Source organism: Centrocercus urophasianus, unplaced genomic scaffold (genome assembly GCF_019232065.1).
Source record: "Centrocercus urophasianus isolate 14NV4802_14NV808 unplaced genomic scaffold, USGS_Curo_1.0 seq_14, whole genome shotgun sequence".
Lineage (NCBI taxonomy): Eukaryota > Metazoa > Chordata > Aves > Galliformes > Phasianidae > Centrocercus > Centrocercus urophasianus.
Window position 1 is genome coordinate 12157326 of NW_024884586.1, and position 25872 is coordinate 12183197.

At 37.1% G+C, this 25872-nt stretch overlaps 1 long non-coding RNA gene across 1 annotated transcript; it reads left to right on the forward strand.

The window, feature by feature from the left end:
- The first annotated feature begins 608 nt into the window (after positions 1 to 608).
- On the forward strand, positions 609 to 23935 carry LOC122158166. The gene is made up of 4 exons (XR_006168153.1): positions 609 to 764; positions 17763 to 17855; positions 18501 to 18612; positions 23417 to 23935. It is a non-coding gene; the product is annotated as an uncharacterized LOC122158166 (long non-coding RNA).
- The last annotated feature ends 1937 nt before the right edge of the window (positions 23936 to 25872 follow it).

The following is a 25872-nucleotide window of genomic DNA, read 5'->3' on the forward strand; positions in this document are numbered from 1 at the left end:
AACAAGTCTCAGCTCGCTACGTGCAAAGGCAGCTCTTGCCTACTGCACCCAACAGGAACATCTGGGGCTTTGGATTAATTATAAAGCACTGTTATTAAACTTCTAATGAAATGATTCAGGAGAGATTGACATAGGAACTGTTGGGTTTTAAAGCTCTTATTCTATTTCAGAACACAGTCAACATCTTTATTAACACAGTCCTGTGTTTGCTCTCAGGCAAAATGAGATGAACTGAGCACCTGTGCAAACCAGAGCAGTGATTGCAACAGCGCGCAGTTATACGATGTGTACCTGGCACTGTACTGCACGGATGTCAGGCTTAAAATACCAACACCAAGGTCCTAATTAAAACGTGCATGTTGTTTGGCAACCAGTAGCTTTCGAAATCAAGGATTCACAGAATCAGGCTTTTTTCTCAGATCTCGTCTCCTCTGCATTCCAAGTGTATGTCCAAGGCATGTGTGCTATTTGATTTCTGAATGTATTCACTTTTTTTAAAGTATGTATTATGCCTAGTATCTCCAGAGGAGTTTATATTCAAATCATGATCAGAAATTCTGTTTTTCTAGGAACTGATTGATTCCTTTTGGATGAGATTTGGACATTGATTGAAAGTGCAGAAGAAAAGTAACATCACCTTGGGTCTACTTCTGAGGAATGCACTAAATAGATACTCCACGCTTTAACCCCAATGACTCCAACCAAAAATTGATGTACAGATTTACGAAGAACTGCCTGGAAAAGAATAGCACAGGGGAACGCAGGTACCAAAACATCTGAGCATGTATCTGTTTGAGGCTGGTTGTGTATTTCCATAAAGCAAAACTTACTTTAAAATATTCTGCAGCAGGAAGAAACCATTGAGGATCTTTATCACTTAAGGACATCATCACTTCTTTTTCCTATATCCTTTCTCTGTTTTTACCCTCAGTATTTGTTTTGCAATCATTTTTTTCTTCTCTTCCTCTTCTCTTGGAAAATTATTACAGAAATAACCAGAAATGAGCAATAATTGTATTAACACATTACAAAATAAGGCACTCTTAAAACCAGAAATACAACAAAGAACCTGTTCATGGCTAATTTCCTGGGTAGAAGAGAGAGCTCAGGGTGTGACTGGAAAGAGAGATTTATGCCATAGAAACATACTCATCCCCACCCACAAATAAGGGTCTGTTACCTAATGAGCAGAGAGGTTCTGCAGGGACCTCATGTCATTCTCTGCACTCGGTTCTTAGAGAATTCGTCTTGGTCTTTTTGGCCCTCCTGGCCAGGCAGCTGGCTTTAGTTAGGATGAAACCAACTGCATGCAGAGAGCTGATGACTACCTTGCTATAACTATGCTTATGAATGTTCCTTTGCATCTAAGAGCATAACCCACAGGTCTGGTCAGATTCCAAGTACCAGCGTTCTTCTAACTTACATTCTCACATGTATTCATCTGGAATAAACAATTGTCGAAACAATATGCTTTCAATTGGTTGCTGTATTGCAGTGACAGACATTAATCCTTAAATGTAGTCTGCACTTAGTCAATTGATGGTGATGGACTGCTAAATAAATAGCAATCTTTGTCGCTTGCAAATAGTTTTTAGATATTGCCATGATGGACAAAAACAAAACAAAACAAAAAAAAACAAAACAAAACCAAAACTGCTGGACAGAGGAATTGGTCTATTTTGCATTTTGCCTGGGAGGTTTAAAGTTGAGATGGGAACTTCACTAGATCTGATATGAAAGCCAAACATCATAAGATAATGTTTCATGCCGGTCAAAAGGAAACAGCAAAATCATGAGAAACATTATCAGATGTTTTATAACAAAATTGAACTTTCTGTTCCTTAAGAAGCAAAATTTACGGTGCTTGGAACACAGTGATCAGAAAAGGAAAAAGAAAATATAGCTGCAGTGGAAACTGAATAGTAACTTATTCAATTGATATTCACTTTTCTATGCTAATTAAGTTTCATGTGAATAATGCTAGATTGGCAGCTTGAAATATGAAGGCCTTTAATTAAGAAAAATAAAATTGCGCTCACTTGGAGAGTATGTTAGAAATGGCATTAAATGAACTTCCTTGGGTTGTTTGAGCAGGATAGATAAATGGTTTGTTTCCTGGTATTTGGGAGACCTTTGATGGCCAGGTTTTCCTTTGTCTCCTATTAGTGTATCACATTTTGCTAACTCAAGATATTGCACAGGATGGTTATCTACTCCACTATTATAGCTCCTTGATTATTTGAAACCTTTATATGCCCTTCATGATTTTACTTGAATGCATGTATACGTCTGAATCATTTCATGTCTGAATTAACTTCATTAGCGTAACTATTTTGTGGGGGTTATTAGCAGCATGTCACGTGACTGCTTTGCCTTCATACATAGCGGCTGTCAGCCAAGGAGCAAAACATGTAAAACACCTACAGAAGCTAAGATTTTCGCATCTCGGTGTAATTTCCCATTCTCAGTTCAAGAGATGCTGGCTGCAATCAAATGTGCATTGCAGTGACTAATGGCTGAATCTGCACTCAGATGCAGTTGTTGTTATCTGCAGAGTCTACAGAGCCTGCCTTAGCTGATCTCTCTCTTTTTCTCTTAGCTCATGTGATCTGCTGTTTCAGTCTCCTTGTCATTCCCTGAGATTAAGCTTCCCATTAATTGTATCAAGGCATTCCCCATTTGAGATGAGAAACTGGAACTGAAAAATGTCCTTAGAGGGGCAGGAGTGGGAATTCTCTGAGTGATTTCCAGGGATTTCAGAAAACCATTTAAAGGATTTCCTGATAAGAATGTCATTGCAGTAATACAGGAGGAATGTTTTTACTGAGTTTACATTTTAAAAAGCCCAGAAATTGTCTAAAGAAAAAAAAAAGTTGTTGCTAAGATATTAAAGTTGCGTTTTCATGTCAATGTTATCTTCTGCTGCATCCAAAAGTAGTGCCCCAGAGTGAACTTAGTCTTTAGAGGAGAAAATCACAGCAGAATTTATTCTGCTTACTTGGAGGCAGCTGGGCACAGGCAGAACTTGTTGGTGTCTACTCTTTGAGAGGAGGCTGCACTGTATGTGAGAGAGGGACAACAAAAGGTTTGTTGCTGATGAAACACTAAAATGCTTCAAAGAATGAAAGTGTCCATTCACTGTGAGGTTAAGCACTGAGGCTGGAAAATGCAGCCAGTATCGCTGCTATAGGTTGTTCTGCTCAAATGTGAACTTAGTAAATAACCAGGAAGGTGTAAGGGAGAATGATTTTTGTTTTCTCACCTTAGGTCGTCTGTGGGTATTCCCAACTCTTAACCCACAGTACTTTCTTCCTCTACCTGTTCCTAATTTGTTGGCTTCCTCCCAAAGCTGTTTTTTTAATGCTTAGCAATAGATATCCTGAACACCTCAGTAAGTATAATAAGGAATAATTAGATCAAGCCATTTAAAATTAATTGGGAAAGGAGATATAATTATATAGGCGTGCAGTTTGATTACAGTGGTCACAGTGCTTTCTTCACACTTTCTTCATGATCACATGCTCCTTCTTTTCTTCATCTTCCCAAAACCCCAGACTCACGCAGTGCTTGACATTGACAGTGCTCATTTAATGAGAGTCTTTTGGTATTTTGTTTATGCCATGTCAGTCTACGTGTGGCACTCAGGGTCTCTCTCTGATGAACAGAAATCCCTCATGCTTCTCTGTGATTTGTGCCAGAATGTTTCAAAAGTGATAATTTGTCTTTACAATGCTCCCCAAGACAAACCACAGTACCTCCAGGAGAGATAGGTAGGGCTTATGAAGAAAAGAAACAACTTTGTGAGCTTGAGACAGTACCGTTCTATTCATTAACATCATGTGCAGTTCTGACGAAAATGGGACATGCAGGAAATCATGTTGTAGAATATGTAGGAGTAAAGAGAACTTCATGCACTCAAAGAGCAGCTCTCTTTCCAGTTGCAGCTGTGAACCAATGAGATTTTTGTAACTGGAGCTGAAGGTTCAGTTTAGAAATCCAGAAACTAACGTACAGCCTTTAATTATTATTATTCTTTTAATTGCTTTAAGTTCTCTAGATCCAGATAGAAAATATGTGGCAGAGACAGGATTTATCTTCACTTTGCCCATGGGTGTCCAACCTTTTGGCTTGCCTGGGCCACACTGAGAGAGGAGAAATAGTTTTGGACTGCATGTATATAGGTCACTCTGAAAATAATGCTTCCTATTTATTTCCATGGAAATTACAGATACAGTAAGCACTGTAACACTGCTTAATAGAGCAAATTCTCAGCTACATAACACTTATTTTTCAACACAGTCACCATTAGATCTGCATTTTTATCAGCGATGCACGAAAGCCTCCATGCCATGCTTGTGACAACCTGCACCAGTGGAGGTGACCCACTGTCACCCACTGCACCATCCACCACCCGCTGTGTCAGTGGGTGCAATTTTTTCTTCATGGAGGAACTCAATAGCACACCTTTGCTTCTTATGCACTTCCATGTCAGATGGCATTCTGTCAGGCTGCCCCACTGCTGCCATTGGTCGTACAGCAACAGAATGACACAGAACATTGGCAGGAAGGTTCAACGTCTACCACCATACCAGCACTATCCACCTCTGGCATTGTGGGCAACATCATAAGATAGGAAATGTTACTTTTGGAGCTGCCCTCATAACATATGTAATATAGTTAATGTATATAAGCAACAAAAAAATAATTTTAAAATATTTTTTTATTAAAACACTGAAAAGGAGAGCAATAAAACTAATGTGATATGTGACCTTGTTTTTGTGAAACTAATTCATCAATCCGTGGTTTGATGCTGAATAATGCATGGTGAAGGAGGAAATTATAAGGCTGTGAAATTGTGAGGGCGGCTCCTTATGCATACAACAGAACAGAGTTATGATTACACATCTGTGCGTCCTGATATTTCCTAATTTTGGAACCTGAAACCTGACAAACAAGAGGTGTTCTATGCAACCCTGCTGGGTTTTCAAAACCAAAATTAAAGCCTCCAAAAATGCTGCCTCTTAGAAAAATATCTTTGTTACTGTCACAGTTTTTGTCTCAGTTAACAGTGAAAGTTATCTGTGGTGCACTGATGCTGATGTCCAGACCATCACTAAGGGAAAAGGGAAAGAAAGACAGATGATTGAGGTTTTAGCACAGTGCAGCCACATTTACAGAATGCATTTACTGTGTGTTCAGTGTGGAAGTCCTCCTGGCAGGAGGAAAAATAACTCTTGAAAAAAGTTGTGTGAGTGTAGACATGGCTGCCGTTTATATTTCTTACAACACAAAGCTGAACCTTTCTATTGCTTCTGTTACACACAGTTTCCCTTTTGCTTTCTGGGCTGTTCCCATACTGAATCAACCTAGGTGGTCTTCTCTTCCAGCCAGGTCTTTTCATAGGATCCTTTTTGCAGTCCACTGATATATGGATCAGTTCTTCTCCTTTCCTCGACTCTGATAGTTTCTTTATTTTTCTGAGTTAGTGTGGCTACATCATATTTGGCAGTTTGAAGGAAAGTTGTGCTTATCTCCATGTTTGGGCATGCCCTGTGGAGGTGGAATATTTGATAATAGCTGCAAAGAGCCACTGGGTGTAGGTGAGACACAGTTATTACCATTACAGTTTTAGGGGTGGAATATGGCATGGTCCTGATGCAGCAACCACTCCCATGTAGAAATGTAAAAACATATGTGGGTGTAAGGAGAGCTGAAAGAAAAGTGTCAGAAATATGGAGTTTTGAGTAAAACAAATCCCATTTTTGTGTTTTGAACGATCATACTATTCTCATTGAATTTTCCCCAAAACTGTATTTACATTAAAAAATACCCAGAAAAAAATAAGTTCAAAATTTAACAGACCTTTAAAATAAGTGTTGTTACATGGCTTTAATAGGTGGAACAATGATAGAGGCTACCAAATCACCAATAAATAGAAATATAAGGAAATAGCTGCACAAGACTAACATGGAACCCAAGCAGCTATCTAGATATAGACCTATGTGCTGGATTTGTTCATTCGCTTTCCAGTCTCAGAGCTTTTAAACTTATTTATTTCAGGATTTTCTTTCCTCTGGAGAAGGGATTTCCTACACAACCAGTGTCTCCTTCCTTTCTTCCCCTCTCCCTGCATATAATAAAATATTTTTCTTAATCTACAGTACTGACACATAATTAAGCCGTCTGGCATTCTTTCAAGAAGATAGAGATACAGGGAGGATATTTGAGCTATTAGCTAAGCCTCGTATATAATTTTTTCTTTTTTAATTATGGTTTGGCACTTTCAGTGCTTTTTATTTTTTAATTCTTCTTAAAATGCAACCTAAAAAATTCTTCATGAAAAAATGAGTTAGATTGAATGGAGGAAGAAAAATGGAATATTATTGTAGAGCTCTGGAACACTCAGGCAGAGGAACTAAGCCAGATTTCACTCCGGTAGGTTTGGTTTCAAAATGGCTGGCAAAAAAAATTGGAACTTCTCCACATTGCTCAGGATTTCTATGATCATCCCAAACCTCCTCTGAATTGCCTGAAGTAATTTCAAGGGGGAGCTGTACGCTCTCAAAGAGGAGTTGAATAGAGAGTAGTACTGTTGCTCTGGTACCTATTGTTCAGTTATTTGTACATACATGTACTTCCCAAAGGGAAATCACTGCGTAGTTTTTATTTTACCTTTTCTTCCCTTTCATTTCTCTCCTCCTTTTCTCATACATTCCTCAAAATATTCCTTTAAAATTTTATTTCTCTCTCTTCCACAACTGTTCCTCTCTGCAACTCATTTTTATTACTCACATTGAACCATAAGCTAGGATGATAAGTTTCTATGCCATTTATTATTTGCTAGTGAGAAGTCTATCTCTTTGTTTAAAAGAAAAAAAATAAAGAAAAAAAGGCACAACAAGTCTCTACTGTGTGAAGTTCCCATGGAGAGCTCTTGAAGGGTTTAAATTCTCTTCCATCACATTCACAGGAGGCACATTCCAAATCCGCTTTCATGTTCATGACGGAGAAATTTGACTTATTTATAGGAAAAGAAATAAGAATGCTACATTTGTATTTAAACAGCTGATGACTACCTGCTTCATGGTAATTGTTAGGATCTATCTTTCCAGGTCTGGGTGTACAGTAATAAAACTGCAAGGAAATTCATTACATCAAAGGCTATGTGAGAAAAGGACAAAGATCCTTTCTAAAATTCTTTCTCCAACATCCTTGCAAAGAAAAATTAATTGCAAGGAAACTTAGAATGTTTCCTCTGTAAATTGACACTGCCAATGGAGTTTAATGCAGCCTCACAGACCCTCTTTTCCTAATCCCAGTGGCCTTTGTCAAGTGCTGCTGAAGTCAGTTTTCTTGCAGTGTTGGTGATATGCTTTTCATTAAGCTACTTAGCATTTGAACCTTCATGAAAATAATTATTAGACTTTCATTTAAGAATCTTAGGGCCCAAATTTATTTCTTCTAAATGCATGTCTTTGCAATCGTATTACATCTGAGTTTTGAAGGGCATATTTAGAACCCTTGGATAGTTACACAGTAACAAGCTGTTCAAGATTCACTATACTTTCACAGTTCCTGCTGATACCAGATTCCTTCTGCTACATTTTCCAGCCACGTAGAAGTGTTGGGGACAAACAAAATGTGAAAAACTGAACAAAACTATAATAATATTAGATGTTCTTTTCATTCAAACAAAATATTGTATTGTTTTCACAGCATTCTTTTGTGGTTAACAATATCTGTGTTCCTGCTCATGGTAATGCAAGTTTGTGATGTGCTGCACAGAGACTTCAGGAAAAGATGTTTCCTTATCCCAGAAAGCTGTATCAGGCATGTATGAGGCATGATAAGTGGGCAGAAACAATCAAGTAGTGGTGGTTCAGTTAGCTGTCAGCATGAAGAGTTGTATGGTTCTATAACTTCATTCAGTAATCATTATGTAAATCATAGCTATGACAGCATAAAGGACTCTCTTTGGTATAGTTGATTGATAAGGAAAGATTATTATTCTACATGAGTCACATAAAGAGCTATTGATCAATTGCAAAACTTCTAGAGCAAGGGATGGCATAAAATTGATTGCTGTATTGAAAATTTGACTTAGGAGGAAATTGTAAAAATGGTAACTCAGAGAGTCGTGTTAATAATCTACAAATGCTGAAGTGAATGCCAAAGGGGGAGAGGAGTTTACTGTGGTGCAAAGGAGGTGCAACAAGCACAAGAGAGATGAAAAAGATGGGAGAAGTACATCCATGATACTACAAAATGTTTTAAAGTAGGTGTAAAAAATGAGAACAGGCAAATGTCTGAAAATGTATAGTATGTGAATGAGACCAAGAATTGAAACTGAATAATCTACATCCTGAGCTATGTAGCCTTTCCTCTTCCCTGTTAGTTTATTTCCCATTTAGAAACCTCACTATTTATGAAGCAGCTGTCTCACATTTCTCACTGTTATATTACCGACTGTGTAAAAAGGTAAAGGCTAATGGGTGACCTACTTTAAACATGTTCTATCTAATCAACTGGAGAAATCTCTGCAATCGTAATGAGACAGAAGAATTTTAAAATAAGGAGCAAGGGAAGAAGGAAGCGAAAGACCTGTATGTTTTCCAGGCATAGTTTTTTGCTCACCAAAAGGATGAAAAGTAAGATAAGTAAGAATACAAGAAAACCACAAAGTAGTCTCATCACTGTATAGCAGGATGGCAAGAAGAGTCATGAATGTGGATTAAAATAAGGAACAGTATAGGTACAGAAGGAACTGCACCTCATCTGAGAGACTGGGTGCGGTCAGTGAGAAATCAAATATTTATATACTAATACTGCAGCCTGGCAACGCAACGGAGGAACTTGTGATGGTAGAGGAAATGAAACTAGACGGCATGGGAACAACAGAAACATGATGAATTAACACTCAGGACTGGATTGGAAGTACTGAGAGAGGTATGCTGTATGCAAAAAATGCTATTTATGCCCTTACCTGGTGGTGTTAAAGCAGATGAATAGTACAACGTGGTAAGGCTATGATGAGACGTAAACAAAACAATGGAAAAGAGGATGCATGGCAAAGGAGAAAAGGAAATCTAGTTAAGAACAGTCAAATTACAGTAGGACAATACTGAACCATATTGGTGTTTTCAGACTTCCAGCCTTTCTAATATTTTGGGGAAGTGTATGACTTTTAGATTTTTGCTTTCTTGATAAACGTTATGTCACTTGCAATGATGAGTCTTAGACATTCTGAGAGTTTATAGTTAACACTGTATTTCATGGATAGTTCCCCAAATCAAGAAGTGATTATGTTGTTTATTTTCATTTGTGTAATTAAACTTTCTACAAAGATGATACAGGAGAGCTGGCCACAAAAAACAATCACACGTTGACTGATGGGGGCTTGATAAAGAAAAGCATATCTCTAAGTCCTTCAGTTTCAACATGGGAAAAAAAACCCACAGCTTTCTTGAATAAAGTAAAATTACTTGAGCAAGAAAGCTGAGAAGCTCGAGTGTAGGCAAGTCCCAAAGTTTAATTAGAATGTTGTGAAACTATAAAGAATTCCTGTTTCATGCAAGGCGATACTTATTCCAGGGCCTTTATACCTAAATCGGTAATACTGCCTCCAGAATTATATTACAGTAAATAGTGTAGTGGGAATGGCCTGCTTACCAGGGGGAAAAAAATTTTCAGACTTACCTAGGTCCTTCAGCCATATAAACTGGAAAGGAACAAGGAAAGATGTTCAGTGCAGTGAGAACATACATGATCTAGAGTGAGTTTGTTTGTTATAATTCAAAATTTAAATCAGTGTAAGCCTCTTTCCCATATTTTTAAGACTTTCGTTATTTGAGTTTAAATGCATCACATACAGTGCTACATTAGAAATAGTGAATTAAGAAGGAAATTAGTGCAATTATAAAATAAAAATAGAATCGGTCAAAGAGAGAGGTAAGGCAGCAGCTTGGCAATGATGGGTTGGACTGACCATGGCAAGATGATGTTACATTGTGATCACACAATAGAACTAGATCATAGAACAATAAAATATCCTGAATTGGAAAAGATCCACGAGGATCATTGAGTCCAACTTCTGGCTCCAGTTCTCTTAATCTACAGTGCAGGAAAAAATGTGAAGTTACTGAGCTAAATTACAAGAAAAATATGCCTGTTACTAAAGCTGTACTTAATTTTATAGTACTCTAATATTAAAGTGCTTCCTGCAGCTGTAGATGTTGTTTTCCTCCTATAGGAAGTCACCATGCAATACCTAAGGGTAATTGCACAGATGGCCAACTTTTTAATGCCAAAATAGATGCTCTGATTGCCTGGAGTCTGCAGAAACTGTACACTAAACACGTCCCTCCACAGACTGTACTATCTATCACCTCTTTGATGTCCTTATCTTGCTTAGTGTAGGCATGTGCATTATCATTTGGAAATGGTTCCACAGTCTTACAGTCTGAGCTAGTGGCCTATCTGGGCTGGCTAAGTCTGCCTGGAATTTTGATGTGCCAATCGTGTATAGTAAGATGTATTGTTTTAAAAAATTGCAATATTTACTCTGTTGCTTTGAGAAAGTATCTTCCCTTCATTACCATCTTCCAGTCCACTCAGGAAAAGCTTTCAGAAGATTCCAGATTACAAGTTATATCATCAGAGAGGGGACGTGCATTATCAGCCATGGTTGAGTTTTGCAGTGGATGATGCTGAATATGAGGCAGTATGTGAGTGACATAAAAGATGAAAGTGGTAGAATGGCATTTCATTATCTAATCCCTTCAGTGCAGGAAAATATGCCCAATGTATGCAAAAGGAGATCATCTAAGATTTTTGTGAGGAGGTTTGAAAAAAGCAGGAGAGATATCTAGGAAGGAATATAGAACACTGTACTCAGAGTCATCTGCTCTCATACTTTGCTGAAAGTACCCTGGTACAGAGTGAGATTGTTCCAAATCAGTGCTGATGTCTTCAACTCGATGTTTAAACTACATGTTAGCAAGAAAAGAGAGGAAGTAGCTCCACTGCCACAAGGCCTTGTACTTCTGCAAAACTGACAACAGAACACATTTTGCAAAGCATTCTGCAGTTTTGCTTTATGGTCATTACTTAAAGCTTATCACTTGAGACACGCACAGAAAAAGAAAAAAAAAAGCTTGCCACAAAACTTTTTTCTCAGCGAAAATGAGAAATCTGAGATTCCATAGTTTTCCATGTAATGAATTTCATATAGAAAGAATGGGGTTACATTTACCTGAATGAAAAGAGAAAAGCTGTGTTGAAGATTCTGTCTTCTTTTCATGTAGCTAATGAACATTTTCTGGAAAGTGCTGAAGAGTGTTCAGAAAACACGAATATTTTAGAGGCCTTGTATGACAAATCTCAGGTATCACATTTCTTCATGTGGGAAACATTTTTATAGGAAGTATGCACATAATCTAGAACACTGTAGTTCTTGTCTGGAAGGAACATTTCCACGTCCACATGAAAGTCTACTAAGTACTTTTTTGCATGATGCTTTCCTTTGATAGATACAAATACGCCTGTGAAGGTATTTCTGGGGGACCGGTGATATACACTTGAAAGGAACAAGTAACAGTTCAGACAGTGACAAAAGTTATTATTTCCATGTTTTGGCTCCTTGGCCATCCTAGTTAGTTAGTAACCTAGCAGTAAGTCAGGCTGGTGATTCCGCAGAGGTGTGGCAGCAGCAAGGAATGGAAAATGAAATACTTGCAGATGTGTGCGTCTGACCCTCTCAGACTTTTCTAGTTGAACATTTGAAGCAGTTAAGAATTTTTTTCTAGCAGTTAATTTTATATTACTCTTCAGTAAAAAATTTCTGTTCCTCTTCTGGGGAAACCCTGCTCAATTCAGTTGCTTTTATCAATTAAACAAGATAGTTTCATCGAGAGCAGGCAGTTGAACCATACTGAGTGAAAGGAGAACAAAAATAAATCAAGCGTTCTTGTGAACATGAGTTGCTACAATGGGAATTTCAATGGTTTTATATTTATAAATAGTGCATAAATTCTTTTCATGAATCTGCATAGCAGGAGGATTTGATCATACTTACAGCTGCTGCAGTCAGACAAGACAATGTTTGTTGGTTTTGTTTTAAAAGTGTTTGATTTAGTTCTCTGTAGTCTGAGTAAAAGTTTTAAAAAGTGACCCTTAGTCACTTTCTTAGGCCTACGAGAAGATTTGACGGAACTTTTTATTAGATTTATTGATAGAATTTACATTTATTTCCTTTCTGGCATATTTACATCACACAAACCTGTTCCAAAATCCGGGTTTAAACTTGTTTTGGTTAAATACTGTTTATCACTGATTGTTTGTAAACATTTGGACTGCTCCATGCACAGAGCCTGTTATTCTAATGATTTGGCTAGAACAACCTGGCACAACCCACTCTTGGGCTCATCTCTGAGTTGGTATCCTACAAGCCTTTGCACATTCAGTCCTTTATAGAAAGTTGTACATTCCATGCTTACCCCATGCTTACCATGTTACAGAATTAGTTATCACAATTTAGTCCTTAAAGTAGTCCTAAGCTCCAGTTTGGGATTGAGATGCAATACAAAGTTCTGTGCTCTGTCAGTGTAAGCAGCCAGAGAGACTGTAAAGTCCATCTTACGCTAACACAGTGCCTTGAGAGCCCAGCTCACAGAACTTTTGAGGCTGGAATGGACCTCTTGATGTCATCCAGTCTAGTTCTTCTGCTCAATTATGGTAACCCAGAATGGTGTGCAGCAGGATTTTGAAGATCTTTGGATCATTCTGGTATACTTTTGATTCTGAGACATTTTAACATTTGTAAAGGTTCCTCAAGTAACCATTCGTATTTCTTCACAAAAAAAAAAAAAAAAAAAAAAAAAAAAAAAAAAAAGATAACTAAAATGTCAGTTTTCTACCACTTATATGTACTTTCTTAATGGAATGGTGCATGTGCATGGATAGATATAGCAGAAAGGGAAAATCACAGGATGTGATGTCTTAATAGTTGGGAATGGAACTGGTGAGGTGCAGCAAGGCGTATTATCACTCCATCACTCCTACTGCCTACTGAATAGAATTCTTTATGGGCATAAACATATTTGTCCTACTTTGAAGGGCATCCCAGAAGTGAGAGAACAAATGCGTGCAATGTGCAAGGTAAAGACAAGAATCTGTGGAAGAAACTGACAATGTAGACATGCCCAGTGCAGTAGAAGACACAATAAAACCTATAAGTTAGTGTTAGCTCCCACTAGTAGCCAGGCCAAGATCAGCCTGGAATATCTCAAGATTCAGCAATAAATTAGGACCAGAAGTGAATGTTTTTCAGTTTCCAGACTTCCTAGTTGCTAAATGGAGGCTTTAAGACAACTTCAAGTCTTAATATATAGCTAGTTTACACTACTGTTTATTTTCAAGTGTTTTGTATGGAGACTTTGTATATTGGCATGCCTAGGCTGTTGCTTTTTGGTAGCTCTAATAGTTTTTATAGAATCTTCTTGGAATACTGTTAGATACTACTGAATAATATTTTGAATATTATTAACTGGATTGTAAAGCATATCCTAATTTTGTACATTTTCTCACTAGTCATACAGACTCAGTAAACACTGATTACACGTTTACATTTCTCAACTTGGCTCAGTGGTTTCTGTGTAGAGTTTTGTAAAAAAATGTAATAATTGTGGAATTTTTTTTTAATATTACTGGAGCAAAGAAGTTCTGATCTATTGTCCGAAATTTACAGCGTGTTCCTCTCCGGGACTATAATTCTTCAGGTTCTATAGCTCAGTATATTTTTAGACAAGCAGTTCATAGTTGCGAAAGTGCAAAAAACAATAGAATCTGGCTAATATTGGGCAATTTAAACACAAAGACAAAGCAAATTGTGGTTACAGGAGGTAACATACATTGTACCACAGAAATGAAAGTTCAGCAAAAAGTTTATTTTTCCTTTGTCAGCTCCTTAGTCATCTAATCCCATTTAGTCAGACCTGACAAAGTCAGTGACACTTTTCACTGGTTATTTCTATCTAGGAATCACTTCAGCAGTAGTTTTCTGTTGAAGAAATATAACGTGTTTTCCCCGAACAAACAGTAAAATGTGATTAGAAGATACAGTGCTTTCAAGGTAGCATGTAGGAGGAAGGAGGCGTAGTGAAAGGCAGTGTAGTACAAGTAGTATGGTCCCAGACCACTGAAGGTCAAAAACTTGTGCTGCTTTCTTCTTTTGCACCTAATATAACAAACAGCTCTCTCATACATAAACACAATAAAATAAGAAAAATTTTTGAGTTTTAGATCTTCCTTTGATAGGACTAGAGGAAACAGCCTCAAGCTTCACCAGGGGAGGTTCAGGTTGCATTTTAGGAAATGTTTCTTCTCTGAAAGAGCAATCAGGCACTGGAATGGGTTGCCCAGGGAGGTGGTTGGGCCACCATCCCTGGAGTGCTAAAGAAATGTTTAGGTGTGGTACTAAGGGGCATGATTTAGTGTGGGAAATATTGGTGGTAGGTGGACAGTTGGACAGGATGATCTTGGAGGTCTTTTCCAACCTTGGTGGCTCTATGATTCTTTAGATTATTGTCTGCCGTTATTTAATACTTTGCTCTTTCCCCTCCCTCTGTTCCCCCCACCCCACCCCCTCCAATGGGAAGGGACTTGTTTGTTCTCAGATTGGAAAGATTGCAGTTATATATTTCTGACCACTACATATCTCCTGCATCTCTACATGGAAATCACAGAGAAAGTCATTGCCTCTCGGGTGTGTCAATATTGTTCTGTCTGTTGTAAATATTTATAAGCTTCTGTTAAGCATTTGAATCAAACAAAAGCATAAGTTCTAGGTGTGGTGGCATGAGCGGGTTGACTGGAACTAAGTGCCAGGTTTTCAAGATTATTGATCTTTTCATCTGTTAGATCTAAAATGCCTTTGGTCGCTGCAGCAAGGCAGACTCTTCACAGGAGACCTCATGGTTTTTTCTTTGTAGCTTTGGATTCCTATACAGTGGAAGCAAACTTTTCTTGCATGATTTAACTTACTTCTGCTTGGTTGTTTCCGTCCAGCTTTTCAAACCACAGAAATCTTCAGTTGAACAAATGGGAAGTCCAAAATCTGAGGGCTCTTTGTGCAAGATAAGAGAGTTCTTTGTGAGGTCATATTAAACATGACCACACAGTGTAAAACAAACCATCTGAACTATATCCTCAAATGCATAACATATTAAGTTTGACATTTCTTGCAAGAAATTTTCAGTGAATGAAACAATTAGAGAACAAATAAGAAAAGAGGAAGGAAGGGGAGGGGATCTGAAACATAAAAGTCACTCAGAGAGGAAAAGTTTTAGTTAAATAATCTCTTGCAGTTGAATAGACGAATTATATGAACTAGGTAGTCTTGCTCGAATAGCTGGAAGGAAGAAATTGATCCATATTACTTTCCCACAGACATTAGATAAAGGCAATTTAATTGAGAACTTGCTGAAGGCCTGGAAGTGTAGAAGAGCCAAAAAGTGTTTTGAAATTGTTTTCAGTCTATTTCTATCTATTGTGATATTTCAGTAAGATGCCAGTGTTGATTTCCCTATTCCTTTGCCACCCATTGGCTTTTAAAGTGAAGAATCTGCCACATCTTCCATAGATATGTGCTGGGTTTGCTGAGGGAGATCACAGTCTGACCACCTGATCTCATATTAGAAGCTGGTGTTATAACTTTTGGCAATAGCAGGAACAGAATAAAAGCATACGAAGTTGAGAACCTGTGGGAATCACTTCAGCAAATATTAGGAGCATGAAGAGAATATGAAGAGATTGCACTCTTAAATGCAACACGTGCATGTTACTTGTATATTATGGGTATTCTAAATAAAATTGTACATGCTCTGTCCGTTTTGCACTGGGAAATTAAACAAAATTTGACTAATAGGGAGATAGGGAAAACTAACAGGAAAGTAGGAAGAATTAGCTAATGGAAACGTGTCTAGAGGAGTCTCTGTTTTCTTGCTCCACTTGCTTTTAAATGTCTTCCATTTACTCTCAATAAGAAAGTAAAAAAATATTTATGTAAAACATGGTGCAGTGATTAAAACGACCAGACAGTTCAGTTATACACAGCAGTCTAGTGCACATCATTGGTCTGTGCCTTGTGTTTTAGTACAGCTGCATGTAATATTTTACAACTGTAAGCAAAGAACAGTCTTCTAGGAAGGAAACTGAATCCCACAAAGGACAAACAGCAATGTGCATTTCTTTTTTTATCATTGGTAACTAACTGGCAAGAAGATTCTGGTATGCATGTAGCTATATCTGTGCCTTAGATCAAACCTTTGTCTAAATTGTTTTCTCTGATTTTCTTTTTTTTTTTTTTTAGGGTTTGGAATTTTTTTTTCCATAGGAACTGCTAAACCAAAAATGTACACAGTAACATTTATGTTCTGTTTCTTCTTTCCAAACGTAATATTTTTCTCCTGTTTCTACCATTATATTTCAAGTCCATTCAGTTATTTCATTTTACTCAATGTCTTGTTCAGTGAAGCATTATCTTTGCTTCCAAGGCAAAATGAGTACTTTGTCAGGTGTGAGGCTAACTTCTCCTTAGTAGGAATGAGTTATTAATATTGTTTGCATGGGTGATTTGTTTATTTTGCTTTCCCCTGGTGGCTTTCATAGAAGCAGTGCTAAAATCTTGGTTGATCTTTATAAACTGTCTACTACCAATTATTACAGATACTTGATGTGCTATTTCACAGTCTAGAAGGAATTAAATCTACCTTTTTACCATGTACTATTTTTTCTTGTAATTACAAAAGAAAAGGCAAACTGACTCGGACTGTCGGGAGGGGGGAGCGTTTATCTGAACTACAGAATAGGAAAAATGCTGTTATTTTCCAAGACATACACAAGCCTAAATTCAAGAGTCCTGGCAAACTGCTTGGATTCCCCATTTGAATGTCATTTTGTCTGCTAGAAGGCATTGCCAAGTTTACGCTCACCAGCTGCTCTGTAGCTGCAGTAGTGAAATACAATGTTGATGAGTACATCAGAAAATGAGTTGGACTTTCTGAACCTCCTTGCAAAGAATCTACATCTCTTCATTTTTGCAAAATCCAGGTGTTTTATTCCAGGTGCTTGTGCAATAGATATACAGCATGACAGAAAAGATCAAGACGTTACTATTACATGAAGAATAGTAAAAAAAAAAAATAAATAAAAATAAAAAAAAAATAGGTATTAGTAAGTCAGGCGTACAAGATGTGGTTTGGGAACTGATGGGAGTACAGCCAGGACAGTGCAGATTGAAGCAAGTGACTAAAATCTTACCTGAGCTTCCCCACAGCTTCAGATCTGCCGAGCACTGCTAATGTGGCCAAAGGACTGTTGTACCCTAGGGCTTGTGCATGTGCATCCTAGCAAGGATGTGTTTGCAGTTTGAGGGCTCATACAGATGGACCTCTCAGAGAGAATTGGTTTGTTCTTATTTTTGCCTTCTCAGTGCTCTTCTTTAGGTCAAATGGTCTTCAATAAACTTTGCTCTTCACTGCCTCTGACTTTTCTCTTTAGTCTCTCAAGCTGATTAAACACCAGTCTTGACATGACTTTTGTTTCTTCATGTAACCTGCTGAGGGTAACTAATAATGTTGATTTCTGCTTTTTTTCATCCTGTGGCCCTGGAAGCAAAGCAGTGATGCTGGGTTCATTAATTAAACTGCTTTTGCAGAAAGGCTCTGCAATATATAATAATCTCTTCTAACTGCTTATTTTCAAAGGGTTTTCTTCCTCAGACGCATCCTGAAGGCTGTAATGCCTGGCTTTTTCCATCCTTGCTGATAATATGGTGATACCATCAGTGTGAATTTTAGGTAAGTACATACTGAGTATCACATATTAATGGCATTTCATACATGAAACATATTATCACATAATTAATGGTGCATACTTAATGGTGCCTGTGACTAAAAATACAGGATTGCTGTCCACTTTGTATGTATTTTGTATTTATGTGAGTTTCATGGACAATTTTGTCGGTAGTGGATGGTTGGACTACATTATCTTAGGTACCTTAATGATGTGATTCAGTGATCAGTGATTCAGTGGTTCTATAAAACTGAAGAGTCTGCACCTATACAGTAGATACCAATTTTTAAGTACTGGGTATCAGAAAGTATACTGGGAGGAAGAACATTCTTGCCTTTTTGCAGTTGCCTCTGCTTATTTGCTTTTGCATTTTGCTTAGCACAATGAAAATAGCCCAGATTCATTTTGTATTTACTGAATTTTAGCCAATTTAATTCTCAGCCAGCTCTACAATGTTTGATTTGTAAACATCAGGGGAGATTTAATTGCTTTTGCAAAGAAATTTTCTTCTTGTTATGTAGAAAGACAATTAGAGTAACTGCTGTTAGTAGTATTGGATTTATGAAAAATGATTCCCTTGCTTTAACATTTAATTCAGTGGCAATTAAAGCTGAACAAATTTTGTGAGATAACATAATATTTTTTCCCAGATCAGCAGATATAATTAATGGTGGACTGAAAATCAGCATCTACATATCAAGACCCAGGAGCAATACATTATGCATCCAGTTTGCACCAAGCAATGTTGAAATAATGCTTAAGGTACTATAAAGTAGTCTGAAGGAGAAATACAGAGCCTTGAAATCAAGCACATAAATAGAGATTATTGTCATTGATACTGTTTGATAAGTTCAAATTAATACAGCCTAACACTCCTTAGAGTTCTACTGCCAAAATTACTGAAGAAAGTGTTATGCATTAGCTCTTGTTTTATTGCTGTTAATATGTTCTTATAACCACTTCGATTCACTTTATTGAAAGCGAGGAGAATGTAATAGCTGCTATGACTAAACTTGTGACTTTAATACTTTTCTGGGAAATGAACATGTAAACATCATTGACAAGGGTTATTTAGTCAAATACAGCAATGCTAAATGTACATAATAGAAAAGCAGAAATATGGCTGTGTAGGCTGTGAAAGCTGCTTTGAAGCAGTAGCTTTGCTGCTTTCGCTCTTCTGGGTAACTTCAGTGTTTAATGATTAAAACCACATGAAGCTTTGGCTCTGGAATTCAAGAAATAGGATGATTTTATGTATTAAAAAGGAGTTGTTCTGTATGGTAACCACTTTATTTCTGAGATCACCAAAGCGTGACAGAACAGGAGCACGCATTGGATTTACCTGTGAAACTTGATTAAATTGGGTTTAAGCTTAAATTTTTCTCAACCTATTTGCTATTCTTGAAGTGAACATTTGAAAGGCCATCAGGGGCATCAGTAGGGAAATACTAAAGTTTTGAATCATTACTGACTCTGTTGTTATTTAGAAAAAATAGTAGCAAACTCCAAAGATTTCTTACGGTGAAAGTACCAGCTTAACTCCTCAGGTATTTGTTTTTTAAAAACAGTGGTTGTGATATTGGTCATCGAAATAATTCAGGTCTTTACTGAATGTAGACAGTACAGAATGTACAGTAAATGTGCATGGAGATTGTCAAAGTAGTCCTTCATTAGTGCTTATTTATATAACGTTGTTTATAAACTCCTGATCTTTGCAGACCTGTACAAATAATACCATACCATAATTACCATGGAGTTAATCGTGCAAAAGCCATGCAAAATTCCTATGGACACCACAGTGCATCCTCAAATCCTCTTAGTAACGCAGTGTATGTTTTTTGGCTCAGTTTTGAAGTGTACACATCTGCATATGTCCAAAACAATGTGTATCATAAACGTACTAAATAAGCTATTGGTGTTGGAAAAGAAGAATATTTCAATATTCTGTATATCCACCGCTGTATTGATTCTCCTCTTCTTAAAAGTGCCGTCACAATGAGAACTGTAAAAGAGTTTTGTGACACTGACCAATTTATTTCTAATTGTAGCAAGATATCGGTGACTTCCTAAGGCCAAAGTAATAAGAATGAATTGCTGGCTAAATATTTTAATTCCATCTCTTCCAATGACTAAGCCTGTTTCAGTGGCATCACTTGGTTTGCGTTTGGTTTGTATCCAGGCTGACTCTCTGAAGGAGAAACCATTAGGCTCAATACAAACATCAGCACTGATTTAAACTGCTTCACTTTATGCTTAATCTAATAATTTCTTCCATTAAGATCTGAATATGCATAAATGAGAATGTAAATGTGAGTGCATTTCCTTATAAACGCACAGTCAGTACAATTTCTAGGTCAGAATCGCAAAGCTGTCTAAAATAGAGTGTTCTGACTTGTAAGTTGGGAGGGATGATGAACACTTTGCTTAAAGTGCTGTGAAAAGTAGATAATTTGTGCTTAGTTTTTGTGTCCTAAGCCTAGAGAACTGAGAAAGAGATCAAATAATATTAAAGAATGTTATAGGCAGTGGAAGAAGAATTTCTTTAGTTCTAGTTATGATCTCATTGGTGGTGGAAAATCTGACAGTAACTGTTTCTTTGGGAGCACACATCTTATAATCTGCTAAGTATGTAGAAAAAATATGTCATTGGCAGATGTAAATCCTCACTATGGTTGTATTCTACACAAGGGCTAGAAAATTGTTTGCTGTGAAGTGCAGTGCAGTAAGGAAAAGACTGTCATTCTAAAAATTGATGTTGGACGTGGTTCCTACTTTATTAATGGGAGTCCAATCTTATTTCATCCTATGCAGTCATGTATACAGGGGCCAGGAAGAAATTTATTTAGAAAAAAAAAAAAAAAAAAAAAGGGGAGGAGAAAATATATTTTTTTTTTTAAATTTTTTTTTTTTTTTTTTTTTTTTTATTATTATTTTTTTTTTTTTTAAGCAATGAGATAAAAGGGCAACAGACTGGATAGAAAATTTCTCTGAAAAGCAAGTTAATTCAACTTCTGTTGAATTCTTTTTGTGCTCTTGGTGTAATTATTATTAGTCCATTAAGTTCAGCAGAATAAAAATGAATTATCCCTTTGCCAAATGAGTGGAAGTACAGGCAAACATTTCTTGTACTAGGCGGTATGAAAGACAGTAAGAGTTGTGTTTCTGAGAGTCTTTAACAGAGAAACAGTTTTCTTTATTTGGGAATTTCTCGTTGTCCTAAGCACTTCTGTCTGAACAAAATGCCCAGTCATCAATAGTTTCTAAGCAGCAGTTAGAAATAATGGAAGCTGCCTGGATTATGAAATAGATGGTTGATGAGCCAGTATCATGAGCCAGTAACTGTACAATGACACAGAAACCTTCATTCAAGAGAGAATGTGACAGAACATCTCTGTATTCAACACCTTCAACTCTGTGCTTTCAGTCTTTAGAGAGACCCTGACAATTACCGCATGGCAAAGTGAGGCTGCTTACTGCATAAGAAGATGAGAAAATATCCTAGCTCACTTTCAAACACCATTTCAATTTAAAATTCTAAATGATCGTTTAAAGGAAATTTGAATGGACTGAACTTTTGACCTAACATCCTGCTAGAGAAAAATTGGTTTAACAAGAATTTTATAAAACCTAATTATGGACTGAAAAAAAGTGAGACACCTACTTGTTAAAACCAGTGAAGAACAAGGGGTAGTTTTCTATGATGGAAGAGGTGAGATTACTGGTAATGCATGGGAAATGGCTTTTGTGGCACTATAGAAAGGGGAAGTAGAAAAGGTAAAATAATGTGATGTCAGTTTCCTCAGTGGGTTCTGTAGAGGAGGCGCTGCACAAAGATGCAAGTTTTAGGTCTTAGACATACACACACACACACACACACACACACAAACCAAAACAACATCAATAATCATGTTTCTGTTACAGTTAGAATCATTATTCTGGCTTTATAGATTCCAGTGTGACAGAGACCTTGAGAGAACTGAATGTCTTTCATAAATTCAAGTCACTTCCACTTCTTTGTAGGCTGGCCAGTAAAAACACCTTTTGAAACGTTCACCCGGAATCGCATTTTAAGTTGGCTTTCCTTAATTACAATTGCTTTTCCTGCTTCATTTAATTGCCAGTTTATTTCAATCCTTTCTTGCTCAGTTCCCCACCTCTGCATTGCTCCTTTCTATCTGATAATTCCTAGGCAAAACAGGGTGCTTTCCATGCATCCCACAGCTCTAAACACTGTTTCTGACTGCAAGAAAATGCAACAGTGCAGTGATGTAGAGGAAATACTTATTTTTCTATATATTGAGTCACTGGCAGAAGTAAAGAGGCTTAATTTCTTCGGTGCACTTCTCATCTATACAGATCTGAAAAGAGCTCAAAGCGTGAACTTTTCATTCCATTTTCAAGATACCAAGAATCAAAGAATAATTTAATAATTTGGTAAAATAACACTGTTTCAAAATGGTCTCCTAATTCAGGAAACAAATGTAATGCATATTAAATGTGATAAAGATTTTCATTTTTCATGCCCTGGACATGTAGGATTGATTTTCCTTGCTTGCTTCTCCCTGTGAAAAAACATTCATGTCTTTCCTACATTTGTTTGGGAAAGAACAAGGAAAGTGATCCAGCAAAACGTCAACAAATTCTTGTTTAAATTCATATTTTCCTAACTTATCAATCTTTCATATCTTGTGAAAACTTTCTTGGGGGGCAGAGTTTAGATTACAGAGCTATGAAAAAGGCACAGAAAACTTGTTCTGCCATTGCCTCAAATCCTCAGTGGCCAGTTTGGGAGGATTGAAAAGGAGTTTATCATGATGTGCAAATAACATGGCAGCAGTCTCCATTTGCTTAGTTATAAATAGTAGACGTGTAGAAAGACAACAGTGTATATTAATGTCTCTGTGGCAATCAGTGATCATTTAGCAACAGGAAATCTCTCATTCAGAGATTTAAATATTTTGAATTCAAAATACCTAATCTTATTCACAAATTTGAGTCCAAGAATAGTCCCGCTGAGACCTTTCAATCACTGACATAGTTTTTGAGGAATTTACTTTTCAGACTAGACCTTGTAAAGCACTTGAATGCTTAATAATTAGGTGTGTCAGCCTTCTGGCTGCCCGAGCAGAAGCCAAAACCTCACCCAGATTTCCCTAAAGAGTGGACAAAGAGAGTCAAGCATCTCCAAATGAGATTTATAAAAGACATTTACTGCAGCTGTTTCTGGAAATGTTGAGAGGAATAGGGCCACTTCTGAAAGCTCACATTCCTTCCAAATTTAGATTTATTTCTCAGCTGTGTAAGAGAATTTTTCCATTCACACAACATCACACCCCTGAACAGTCACTTGAAAAGAGGCGCCTATTTTTATCATCAGTAGGTACCTACCTGTGTAAAGCAGAATCTGTAAGGATAAATACGTAAATACCTACTCCCTCACACCAGAGAGAAAGCAAACTTTGACGTTCTTTTCTGAAGTGTACTCAGTAGCAGCAGTAGTGATTTTGTTGATGTCTGGAATTCCCTTTGTCTTCAAAGTGCTGATCAGTTTTATCCTCTTTTTTAGATAAATCCCATCAGGTTGAAGATCTTCAAGGAGGCCGTGTTCTTCAACTATGCGATGGGTGATCCATAAAGTTGCTGATTTTACATGCAGTATGTAGAGAGATACGTAACAAAAAGATCTGTATTTCAAATCATAAAAATCTCAATACATATACAAGCATCTTTGTATTGCAGTATGCTGGAGTGTTGGCTTCAGCCTTCATTTGCATTTCAGAATGAAAATAGACACAAAGAAACCTGATATCATAACTCTCTTGTTTGCTTGCTGTTTTGTTTTTTTTTTTTCTTTAGTTCTTTTTCTCCCTCCCAGTCTTTCTTTGTTTTTAAAAGCAAGCACTTATATTTATAGACCTGCCGCAGGTTTTCTCCTTTAAAAAAAATGCCTCCACTAAAGCTAACACCAATAATAGTCTCAAGGGAGTCCAAACAGTAGAGTGACTGTGCAGAAATACAGGGGGATATTTAAACCAAGCAATCCTTGAATGCCATTTTGGTACTTTCTATAATCTGTTTGCACTTCTGAGATCTTTATTTCCTTTAAGAGGATGTTGAGGATTTCTACAAGTTTAAAATAAATCATAACTTAAGAAGAAAGTAACAAACTGTAACTGTGTTTCCTTTTAATTAAGCTCTGCAGCTTCTCATCTGATGTGCAATTTCTTGACAATAATAGAGAGAATTCGTTGCCAAGCACTTGGAATGATTGTTTATTCCTTTCCTTCACTCATCATGTAGGCACATGCAGAGGAAAGATATGATTGGACTAAGGTGGATACTGTGAAAAACGTGTTTGTTCACTTGGAAATTGGAATTTATTTATAAACCCCACAAATGGATCCTGATTCAATTTCAAAAGCTTTTGTGAATAATTAAACAAATGTGTTTGATGGTAAATTAAAGAATAAATTTCAGAAGTGAATTTCTGTTTATCTGGAACGTGTAAGTAGGTGGTGATTACGTGCAAATCATTACTGATTGAGACAACAGAGCCTTAACTGCTGGGTAGAAATGTGTTCTCTGTATCACAGCTCACGTTGTTTCTCTGACTTGTTTCTAACTTGAGAATATGTCTTAAAGCAGTGTTCTGAATTCTCCCCAAGTTCATATTTTCTCTGCTTTTTGCACTTCTTTCTGCCTCATTACAATTGCCAGAGATGCAAATTCTAGTGTCTTTTTTAACAGAGAAAGCAAGCTGAGGTTTATGAAAATTCTTGAGACTTTGGAGTTTCCTCACCCTCCCACTAGAATGCGTTGGGTTTGAGGATATAAGCAGGGAGAAAAGGTAACGTAGTTTTGTGAGGCATACTGGTTTAATGGAGATATTCCTACCTTTATAAGTGTCCTGGATATCTTGTGGGTCCTGAAGAAAGCTAAACTTTATAATCAAAAGGAGGAAATAGAACTTGATTTTAAATTTCGAAGCATGGAACAGACCACATTTTTAAAATTTTACTTTGTATCCTTCTCTCCTTTTGTTTTAAAGTTAAGTTTGAAGTCTTTGACAGATACAGCTGAATGCCATTTGGTTTGTGTTGTTAGTCACTGCTGTTCTCTTCACAAAATCTCAGACTGGTTGATAGGTAGCATTCAGATCCTCAAAATAGTGGGAGGGTTCAAGCTGCCAAGAATTAATGCTTCTCTCTTGTTTGCGTTTGTCATTTTCAGTGGTTTCTCTAGTTGGTTGTTTGTGCTGCTTCCTGCACAAATTCCTGCACAGATTTTGTCTTGGGAAAAAGTATTTTTTTTCCACCAATATCGAAAAATCGAGAACTAACTTTTCCTCCTCCAGGAGTATAACTCCACTTTTAACATTCAGGAACTGGGGACAATACAGAAAGATACACAGGATCATACTGTAGCTCAGGACCCTTATATAGTTTCATTCTGAGACTTCTTAGCAGTGGGGAATATGGAAGCCTTAACTGGTACTAAAGCTTCTGGTGAATTTGAGTTTCTGCTTGTACAAAAGAATGTCTAAGGCCAGTGCTGTGATTTGTCTACGTGTCCAGACTAGCTCAGCTTTGCCCCCCAAAAATCAGGAGGAATCATCACCATGTGAGCCTTTTGTGGAACTCTCCTCTGTTTTCCCAGCTTCCAATAGTTTGTCTTGTGGTTCTCAAATTCATGAGGGTATTCTATGTGTTATTTGTGTGGTCACTGTTGCATGGCTAAACCTGCACACGTGAGCGAACTTAGCAGTCATCTGAAGGACTACAAGTATGTTTTGCTTGAGATTTTTTTTTTCTCTTTAGAATTGATATTTCAGTGGCCAAAGATATATCAGGAGTTATATTCTATACCTCTGTACTCTACTACCACACTTGAAAGAAGATGGCATTATGTATTTTATGGTTCTGAGCAGGTGCAAAAATGATTAATTAATGATGTTAAAATAATCTCAGCCAAAAAAAAGCTTGTGTTTAGACCAGCCCTCGTACTCATGTTTCAAATGTTGTA